Source organism: Lactuca sativa, chromosome 4, assembly GCF_002870075.4.
Source record: "Lactuca sativa cultivar Salinas chromosome 4, Lsat_Salinas_v11, whole genome shotgun sequence".
Classification (NCBI taxonomy): domain Eukaryota; kingdom Viridiplantae; phylum Streptophyta; class Magnoliopsida; order Asterales; family Asteraceae; genus Lactuca; species Lactuca sativa.
In genome coordinates this window covers 353,430,206-353,440,443 of record NC_056626.2, presented here as the reverse complement: position 1 = coordinate 353,440,443, position 10,238 = coordinate 353,430,206, and the positions used below count along the sequence as shown (strand labels likewise).

Here is a 10,238-nt window from a genome sequence, read left to right as displayed (position 1 = left end):
TCTTAATAATTTTAAAGCTAGTTAAGTGGACCAAGAGAACTAAGTAATTTAAAATCAATGAATAATTACTAATATCTATTGCACCATATTGGAATTCACCATAACTGAAAGACATAAATGGATCTAGATTAAGGTCTGTTCTTGCGTTCTCAACCTTTTAGGTGTTCTCATTTGATCCTACTCCTATATATATATATATATATATATATATATATATATATATATATATATATATATATATATATATATATATATATATATATATAAGACATAAAGCACCCTGTCGTACCGATAAAAGATATATTAAGACTCCCCCTCAAAATTTGGAAGCTCGAAGAGGATAGAGAAAGGATGTGTGAAGCCATGAGGAGTTGGATGCTAGTTCTGATACAATGTAAGATATATGAAGTCTAAAATTATTTCTCCAAAAAAGTAATTTGGATCATAGGAGATTCAGATATATAAAAGACAGTATCGTATGATATGATATACACTAACAATATGATTAATTATGAGATTGTTGTAACTTTAAGAAACACTATTTAAAATAACCTCTTTTTAAAAAATTCGTTATCAAAATTTTTATAATATAAGATGTAAAAACTACTTAAAACTAGCCGTTTTTTTATTATTTGTTATTAAATTTTTTATAATATAACATGCGAACACGTTTTTAATTTGGAGAAGAAAATCTAACATCTTAGGAATTCATAGAACCAAAGAATGTATGGATCACTCATGCACACGTGTGCACTAATTTTACGTGTTGACGTATCTAGATATTTTTAGTGTGCATGTGCATAGTTTATGTAAACATGTGGACGAGGATATGCCTTACGACGAATAACGTGGGAGACCCATTAATCCAAAGAAAAAAAATAAATACTCTTAATCACTTAATGAATGGAACCGCAGGCCTCTCGTAGAAGTTGGTGTCATTTGTATCCATATTCCAAGTAACATATCCTCAAAGTTTTAAATTTGAGGTCAATATCACGTGTTACCTATCAATTATCACTGATTTACTCAATAACTTATTCATCTTTTAGTTATATATAAAATGCCATCTAATATTTAATTTATTTTCAGTTGCATCACAAGGCAGGTGGTTCAGGAGTTAGATATGTCGGGTAATATGTCCGGTGATTTCTCAGTTTTATTGGTAGTGGTTCTTTTGTGGTCATGACTAATTCTAGTAAATAGAACAACCTTGCTCCTATTAAAAATGAATATTGTTGCTATATTCATCTCACGGATGGCTCCAATAATGCTATGTCGATCCTTGCAAGATTTTGTGTGGCTTCTCTCGGTTTCAGAGTGGATGTACAACCTGTGATGGAAACAAGAAAGGTCAGAAGTGTTATCGGCTGAGAACCCAGTAATACTCTCTGATTCATAAGTTAGACACGTAGTCGCGATATTACTATGAAACATTGTGAGTATATTTAGAAACGTGACTTGTGTTTTCCTTTTTCCTTGTTTGTTAGTGTTGCGTGGTTTATATAGGTGGTACATGGGTAAGGTAATTGATCTTCCCTATATGCTTTCTAAAGTCGACGTCTTATCTTAGCTGAATCATATCAACTCGTGTAGTGGTGTTCAAAGAAAGTGTTTTGTTGTTGTCATTCTTACCTCATTCTGGTTTATTTGGAGGTTTCGTATGCCACATTATTTCAACCTATTATGTGTAAACAAGTTTATCTTTGTTTGAGAAAATCATTACGTAGTCATTCTTTTGGTTTTTTTAATGTAAATATTGTATTAAAAAACTAGCAGGTGCTAGGCAAAACAAAGTATTATATGGAGTTTATTGCAATAAAAAGGGTTTGAAACTAAACAAAACAATTAACTTTTTATCTTACTGCTATTATAAAACCAAAAAAAGGATTGCAACATTATATAATCGAGGATAATAGCCATCACTGGTTTAGCGATTCCAATTAAAAAGACTTTCATTTCGTAACTTCCAATTCGATTAACATGTCGGTAGCACAACGACATCAAATGCGCTTCTTTTGCAAAGAAGTTGACGCGAAAGGAAAGCAAGAGTCACAAAAGTATTCAAGAGAAATTTTTTTTTGAATTGCATCATGCATCTAAAGGTTTACATATGGGTCTATATAAAGGGTGATGCTAAATTTGGCACGAACGACCAAATTTAGAAAATAGAAATTAATATTAGATACATCAAATTAAACTACAAACTAAACATGGAAATTTGATAAATTCCAAAAATTATATATTGTCACTAAAACCAAGTCCTTCAAATTACGAAAATGGACCAAAATTTAGAAAAATCACCGGTTGGAAGCGTAAACAATGGAATTTGGGAAAAGACCGAAGGGAGGGTTTGGCTACTTGGTAGAAGCTTCGACCCATCCAAAGCTCTTATGACGATGTATTTCACACCTTTAAATTCTTTACATATCAAAAGTTACATTGGTTTTAAGTTGGGCTTCTTTTGGCATTGTTTGTTTTTCTCCCACTTGTCAATAAATGATTATGCCAGATCCTCTATACGTTTTCACATCATTCCCCTCAATTTAAAAGAAGTCAATCGTTAGTTTCCAAGATAGTCAACTTCCTTTCGAGGATAATAATTGTGCATATATGAGACCTTGAATTCTTGGAGATGGACAATAATAATTTAGGTATGTCCATAATGTTATCAATATTCCGTAATTAAAAGAAAAAATTATGTTTTAAAAAATTATTATTTACCGTTATTTATAAATGTTTAATACATATCGATTGAAAGCAAACGGGCAACAAACTGCGTCGCTAGCTTTTTCTGGATGACAAAACCTATTTTTTTGAATCGATCACGAGGAGATAGATTATCAGCTCATCTCGTACCTCAAATATATTGGAATGTGAATATATGCCTACATTGGAAATCGATCACGAGGAGATAGATTATCACCTCATCTCATAAGTCAAATATATTGGAATTTGTTTTGTCCGTGCAACATTATTGAGAAATCTAATTTAACTGGGGAAAAATTGTAACATTATGTTTAAAATAAAATAAAATAAGTAAATAAATAAATAAATAATAAGCCCCTAACACCCCTCAAGATGTATTTTTATATTTTTATATATATTTATATTTTATATTGGCTCTAAATCCGTAATAAATTATTAATGTGTTAGCGCAAGGTGTTAAATGTAATAAGTTACTACTACAAAAAGGCATATAGGACCCGGTTTTTGAAAAAAGCGGGTTATATTATCAAAAACCGGGTTTTATAAAGGAGGATGTAATATGATGCGGTTTAAATTGAGGAAGCGGGTTTTATAATAGAACTAAAGAACCCGGATTCTATTGACATAACCGGGTCCTTTAGTCGTGTAGTTATGTGATCCGGTTTTTCTAGTACAAACGGGTTCTATGAATAGAAGAAGAGATTTATGAGATAGTTAAAGGACTTATTTTTCCAAAAATCGCTTTATGACTTCCAGTATTCTCAATTGCCGAAGGTTTGTAATACATTAACACCTAATTTTTTAACATTTTTATTTCTAAATCATAGCATTGGACACAAACTTAGATTCACATGCTTCCATATTTAATAATATCTATGTTATAATCAATTGAATTATGCATCCTTACTTTTTCAACGAATTCTTTATTTTTTATTTTTTTTATGGAAATAGTATTTAGGTCCGTCATATATTATTTACAATACAACAAATAAATATAAACTCACTTAACACTTACGATAGCCTATAAGGGGAATTTGTGTACTTATAATCAACAATGATGGAATTGAGAAATAAAGACTGGGGTGGTAGAAGATGAAGACTGCAAGTTAACTGTTACGCCGAAGTATGAAAAAAAAAAAAGAATGTTTATATACATTTTGAAAAAAAAGAGAGAATGATTATATACATTTAGATGGGGAATGAAAATGCAATTTTAGGGAGATTTGAAAGAAAACCAATAGGCTAAGAAATTGGAGGGGGATTTGAGAGGGAAAAGAAATGGTAAAAAAAGTTTGAAGGAAGATAAAGAGGGAAAGAAAATAAATTATTATGGTTATCTCTATTTTCATTTTTTTTATTTTGATTTTTTGTCGTTATTTTATTAAAAGATATTATATTTATTCAATTTAATCTTTAAGTATTATATTTATTATTTATAAATTTTCAAAATATTTATTTTTAACATTTCAAATATTTTAGAAATATTATAGTTATAATGAAAACTAAAATGAAAAATTTGTCCACGATCGTATCTTCTTGGAACCATCTTTTTACATCATTATCACAAATGACGTTTCATAATTAAGGGTTCTCCAATCATGGAATTTATGATGACAATGTCTTTGCAATCTCATCCCCATGTCTACAAGATTAAGTTGACTACTAGGTATGTAGGGGTGTGCAAAAAAACCGAAAATCCGAACCGAACCGGCCAATCCAAAATTGAAAAAAACGGATATCAACGGATCGGTTTTGGTTTGGATACTTAGATATCCGCAAATAACCGAACCGAACCGCTTGATATATATATATATATATATATATATATATATATATATATATATATATATATATATATATATATATATACATGTGGTTCGGTCAAGGTGACCTATATCCACGGGCAGGAGGGGAGTATTCTTTTATTTCAGAGCTCTCAACACAAAGGTTACAAGTAAAATTACACAAAGATTCACCTATCATTATAGAATTCAAGATACAAAATGACCTAGCATGCATCCTTATTTATACTCGAGGGATCAGACCTAAAATCCTAATGGGCCAAGCCTATTGGCTTATAGGCTCATGAAAGGTGTCAACCAATCACAATCCGCCATGCAGCATCTTCTGGAACATTCTTGAGCATTATCATCTTCTAGGCATACTTCGATCCACATGGAACAACTAAGGAATCAATATGGCGCATCATGTACCGAGATGGTCCATGATGGCGCCCAACAAGGATACAAATAGCGCAAGAGCCTCAAGTGTAACGCCCAATCCATATATTATTTATATTTGGTCCCTTATATATTGAATTATTGATTATGGACCTTGTGATTATTAAGTTTGGAGAAAGGAGGGACCATTTCTGCCAAAACAGGAAAATAGAGGTGGGGCCCAAATGTTGGTCGTTCGCCTGAGGAACACACTGCGTTCCCGCGCTGAATGCAAACCCCAAATTTTAGGGTTTAGGACCTATATAAAGAACATTATCTCCCATTCTCTAGCCTCTCAACTTCATAAACCCTATATAGCCTCTCATCCTTCATCCTTGTATGTTTTTGGCTTTGTGAAGTTCTTGGTGGTGTTTAGAAGCTTGAAATAAGAAAGGAGAAGCCAGTTAAGAGGAACTTGAGCTCAACGATCCGGGGTAGCATCATCATTTGAGACTCTTCGGAGGTATAAAGTTCACAACTTTCCTCAAGTATGATTAGATCTAGAGTAGTGATGTTTTGGACCTTCTTGGTCCCAAGAATGGATCTTTATGATTCAAACTCATTTCTAGGCCTAGGGTTGCCACTCTTAGTGCCATAATTGTAACATCCAAAATTCCAGGTATAATATTCTTATCTTATTATCTAGGAGATAGTTGAGCAACTCGACGAGTTGATGTCCAACTCGTCGAGTAGGGACGGATTTGGACACGCGGGTTTAATGACCAACTCGACGAGCCAGAGGGGCAACTCGCCGAGTTGGCATTGTGAGATGAAACCCTAAATCCCCGGGGTTAGGGCCTATTTAAGGGAACTTATGTCCTCATTTCCGCCTCACCAGCTGCCCAACCTTCCTGTGTGAAACCCTAAACGTGTGTAGTGAGCTAAGAGAGTGACAAAGCTAATCTACTGAGACACATAGATCGGAGGGTCTTATTCAAGTATAGCTGTAAGAGGCTAATGAGCCATGAGAGGCTAATGAGATATGTGTGGTATTTTGGGGAACTCATTAAGCTTCGTGCTTATTGTGTTATGTGATATGTGTTTCAGGTATTGTTTTGGAAATTTTCGGTGTTACAAGTTGGTATCAAAGCCTTGGTTTGAGGGATTCGTATGTACCTTCGGGTGTGTCTGGACTCAAACTGAGGGTTTGAAATGGATTTTCAAAAAGAAATGACTTTTCTAAAAAGAAGAAAGAGTTTCAAGAGAAAAATGAGTGGAGCAGTGTCTACAATCAGTCAGAGCCCAAACGATGATTTCCTAAAATACCCTCATTTATTTGTGTTATGAGATATTTATGATATGTTAGGGATGCATGCTAGATAATAGGATAGGTAATTCATATTTTAGGGCTAGAGCTATCTGATTTGTGATGCCTTAGCCTAGCAATTGTTGCTATTTATTATTTGCTTTGAGTATGTGTTGAGTAAAGAGAATCTAGCAGGAATCACTTAGAAAAAGTTACGAGTCGAGGGATAATCTAAGAGAGATATCTAGATGAGTATATGAGAAATTTACTAAGAGAGTAGTCTGATATTCGTGAGGAATAGAGTACCTGTGAATTGGGATCCTAGGAGGAGGACTTGCGGTTAGAACAAATTGGTGTGGAAGGTGTTGGATAAAGTGTTTAAGTCCATAACTATATTTGGTATGTATTTGACCTGACTTGGGATGGTCCATTTGGGTTGAATGGCATCACAACAATTGGATAGACTAAATGAGAAAAATGACACTTATGATTTGTTAATATATTATAAGTTATAATATATTAATATGAAATCATATTATTTAATTAGTATTGATCAAGAATTAATTTGGAATTAATTTTGTGATACAAAAGAGACTAATTAAAAGTATGGGGATTGATTGTGTAAATCATTCATTCTTATATATTGGGCTTATGATCTATGGTTCATAAAATTGGTCTAAAACCCATATGGTGCTCCATGGATGCTCCATGGAGGTTAAAACCCATGGATCATGGAGTAAGTGAAAAGTCATGCACACTAGGGTTTGCATGTTGTAACCCTAATTGCATGACACTATATAAGGAGCCCCATATGGAGCAAAATCGGCCACTAAGACTAAGAGAGAGGGCTAGCCGAAATTTGCATGCAAGTGTTCCATTCTGAAGTTATTCCAAGAAGTTTTGGTGTTGTGTGAAACAATTGAGACATCAAATTTGGGGTGCTAGGCTCACAAGGTCTTAAGGAATCAATCAACAAGAAAAGTATGTCATTCTATCTAAATTTTATATTACATGTACCTCATAATATGGTAGATAGGATGAATCCTTAGAAAATCAATATTTTCATGTATAATAGAGAAAACATAGATCCAAGGTTTATAGGGTTGCATGTACTGATAGGTTTGTGGGCACTACATCAATCCTATGGTGTACATGTAAACCCTAAAGATTTGGATCTAGTTTGTCTAATTAACATGCAATACTCATTCAAAGCTCATAAACCCTAGATCTAGCATATAGAAATCGATATTATCATAATAAAAGGGTTTAGATATAACCTTGATTGTTATGTAGCAATAACAATCTCAATTCCTCTTGATATTGACCTTTGAAGGCTTAGTGCCTTAAATGTTGCACCTCTAATGGAGTCACATACACCATGAGCAACAAGATGAACTTAGAAGAAGAAGGAAGAGCCACAAAAACATTCTAGGGTTCTCTCAAAGAGTTGTGTAACACCGAAAATTTCAAAACAAATTTTCATTTAAAAATAATCGTTTAATTCTTAGAAAAACTTGTTTAAAATCTCATTCATAATCGAATTACAAAACATAACTCCATTTTCACTTGCATAGTAAACCAGGATCCTCAAAGCATGACTCTTTCTCTGGTGTGTACAATCAAGCCGGTGTCGTCCCGTGATCCTGAAAGAAACCTGAAACACATACATAACACAAACACTGTAAGCACGAAGCTTAGTGAGTTCCACAAAATACCACAAATAACACATATTAGCCACTTGAGGCTATAACTCTGTGGGTCCGTGGACCCTGCTCTGTGAACCCTCTGGTTCTAACTCTGTGAACCTTCCGGTTCTAACTCTAGGAACCCTCCGGTTCCAACTCTGTAAACATGCACATCATAAATCACATAGAAATAATGCAGTACAACACATAACATACATAGCATACAAATACTCTGTCATATAACTCTGGTTACCTACTCAGGATAAAGTATAGTGAGAAGACTCACCTGGCAAGCAGAAAGCAGATATCCCCACACTTGAATCTCGAACTCGCCACCGCCTAACACGTAAGGCAAATACTCTCATGAATATAACTCTCGAGACTAGAATCAACCCTCTCATGGCACCCTCTTAAGGGTAAAAGACTATTTTACCCCTCTCTTGGCCCAAAGGCCACATCGCTGACCAAACCCTAAAAGTCAACGGTCAACTCTTGGTCAAAGTCAAAGTCCTCAGTCAAAGTCAACCCTCCTGGCTGACCCTGCTCGCCGAGTCAACCCGTCGACTCGTCGAGTCCCCATGTTCAGAACTTCCCCAATCCGCAACTCAACTCGCCGAGTCACCCCGAGACTCGCCGAGTTCCACAACTCTGAGTCCACTCGCACACAACTCACCGAGTCATCCCTTGACTCGCCGATTCTCGACTCAACCAGGAAATATTGGGACTCTTCGACAAGACTCACCGAGTCCACTAACAGACTCGCCGAGTCTAAGGCTATCTTCAACCTACTCGTCGAGTTGTTCATACAACTCGCCGAGTTCCAGGCCATCTTCATCCAACTCGCCGAGTTGTTCTTCCAACTCGTCGAGTCCCAGCTCATCTTCAAGCATGAAACGACCCAATTTTCATGACCAAAAATTTCGTTTTAAAAACATTACTTTTAGAAAATATAAAAGGTTAAAACATTGTCTGATCCAAAATATCACACCAGTGAACCGTGTCTAAAAACCAATTCATACATTTAATTAAAATATCAGAGTACAAATCCCAGTGAAGCTCGTAAATGCGGAAATCGAATAGTGTGTGCGTGACGTGCCGCTACCGCGCCGACTCCTTTTCCCTAGCTGAGGAGATACCTGAAACCAAAACTGAAAACTGTAAGCACAAAGCTTAGTGAGTCCCCCCCATAATACCACATACCATGCAACATATAACAAACATTATTCAGCTAGGAGTTACGGGCCTTGCCCACACTCGGGAAGATACGGGCCCTGCCCACACTTCGCTAGCCGGGAGATACGGGCCTCGCCCACACTTGTGAAGATACGGGCCCTGCCCACACTTCGCTATCTGGGAGATACGGGCCCTGCCCACACTCCGACCTCGGAGAGATACGGGCCCTGCCCACACTCAACCACCAACCCATAACATACAAGTATCATACAGACAACAAGTATAAGCAATCCTATCATGTTAACACATATATCATTCTTAACTACAACAGAGATACGGGCTCGGCCCACACTCTAGTACTAGCATCTCGTCTACACGGGTCGGCCTTGGTGCCTTAGACCCGTTCCTACTAGAAAGGAAACTCACCTCGAAATAGCTGCTGGTCTGTGTGGGAACTGATCACCTACTACTGCTGCTGCTGCTCCAGGACCCTCCGGCTGCAATTCCCACAATATACTCAATCAAACACTGCTCACTGACCTTGGGTAAAATGACCATTTTACCCCTGACCTTGCCCTAATTCAAAGTCAGAGTCAACTTTCAGTTGACCTCGACTCGCCGAGTTGGCTTTCCGACTCGCCGAGTCCCTACGCAAACGACTGCCCTGAATCCCGATCCTACCCGTCGAGTTAGGCGACGACTCGACGGGTTCGCCTTCATGACCAATATTCAAGTCCTTCATCCTACTCGCCGAGTTGTATGAACAACTCGTCGAGTCCATCTTCATCCGAAGAACACTCATGCTAAGACTCGCCGAGTTGTATGAACAACTCGTCGAGTCTGTTCTTGATCTAAGGAGATTGCCTTGAACTCGCCGAGTCGGGGCATCGACTCGCCGAGTACCTCCCTAGATGGGTTAAGCTTCCGACTCACTGAGTCACACTCTGTGACTCACCGCTCACTCGACACTACAAAAAGGGGGACAAACTCGAAGACTCGCGAGCAGACTCGCCGAGTCACATGAACGACTCGCCGAGTCGTTGCCATGCACTCCTTAAATATACCGATTTGCTCGATTCCAGTCCATGCCATTCATAGATCTGGACTTCTAGGACACGAATCACACGTAAAGTTTCCAACTTTACGTGTGGATATTCACCAACATGGATTTTAGGGCTCAAAATGTCTCAAAAGGGTAGATCTAGGGCT

At 36.8% G+C, this 10,238-nt stretch overlaps 1 long non-coding RNA gene across 1 annotated transcript; it reads left to right on the top strand.

Annotated features, from left to right (window-relative positions):
• Positions 1-858: 858 nt before the first annotated feature.
• LOC128133941 (uncharacterized) lies at positions 859-1,845 on the top strand. The gene is made up of 2 exons (XR_008232262.1): positions 859-986; positions 1,090-1,845. It is a non-coding gene; the product is annotated as an uncharacterized LOC128133941 (long non-coding RNA).
• The last annotated feature ends 8,393 nt before the right edge of the window (positions 1,846-10,238 follow it).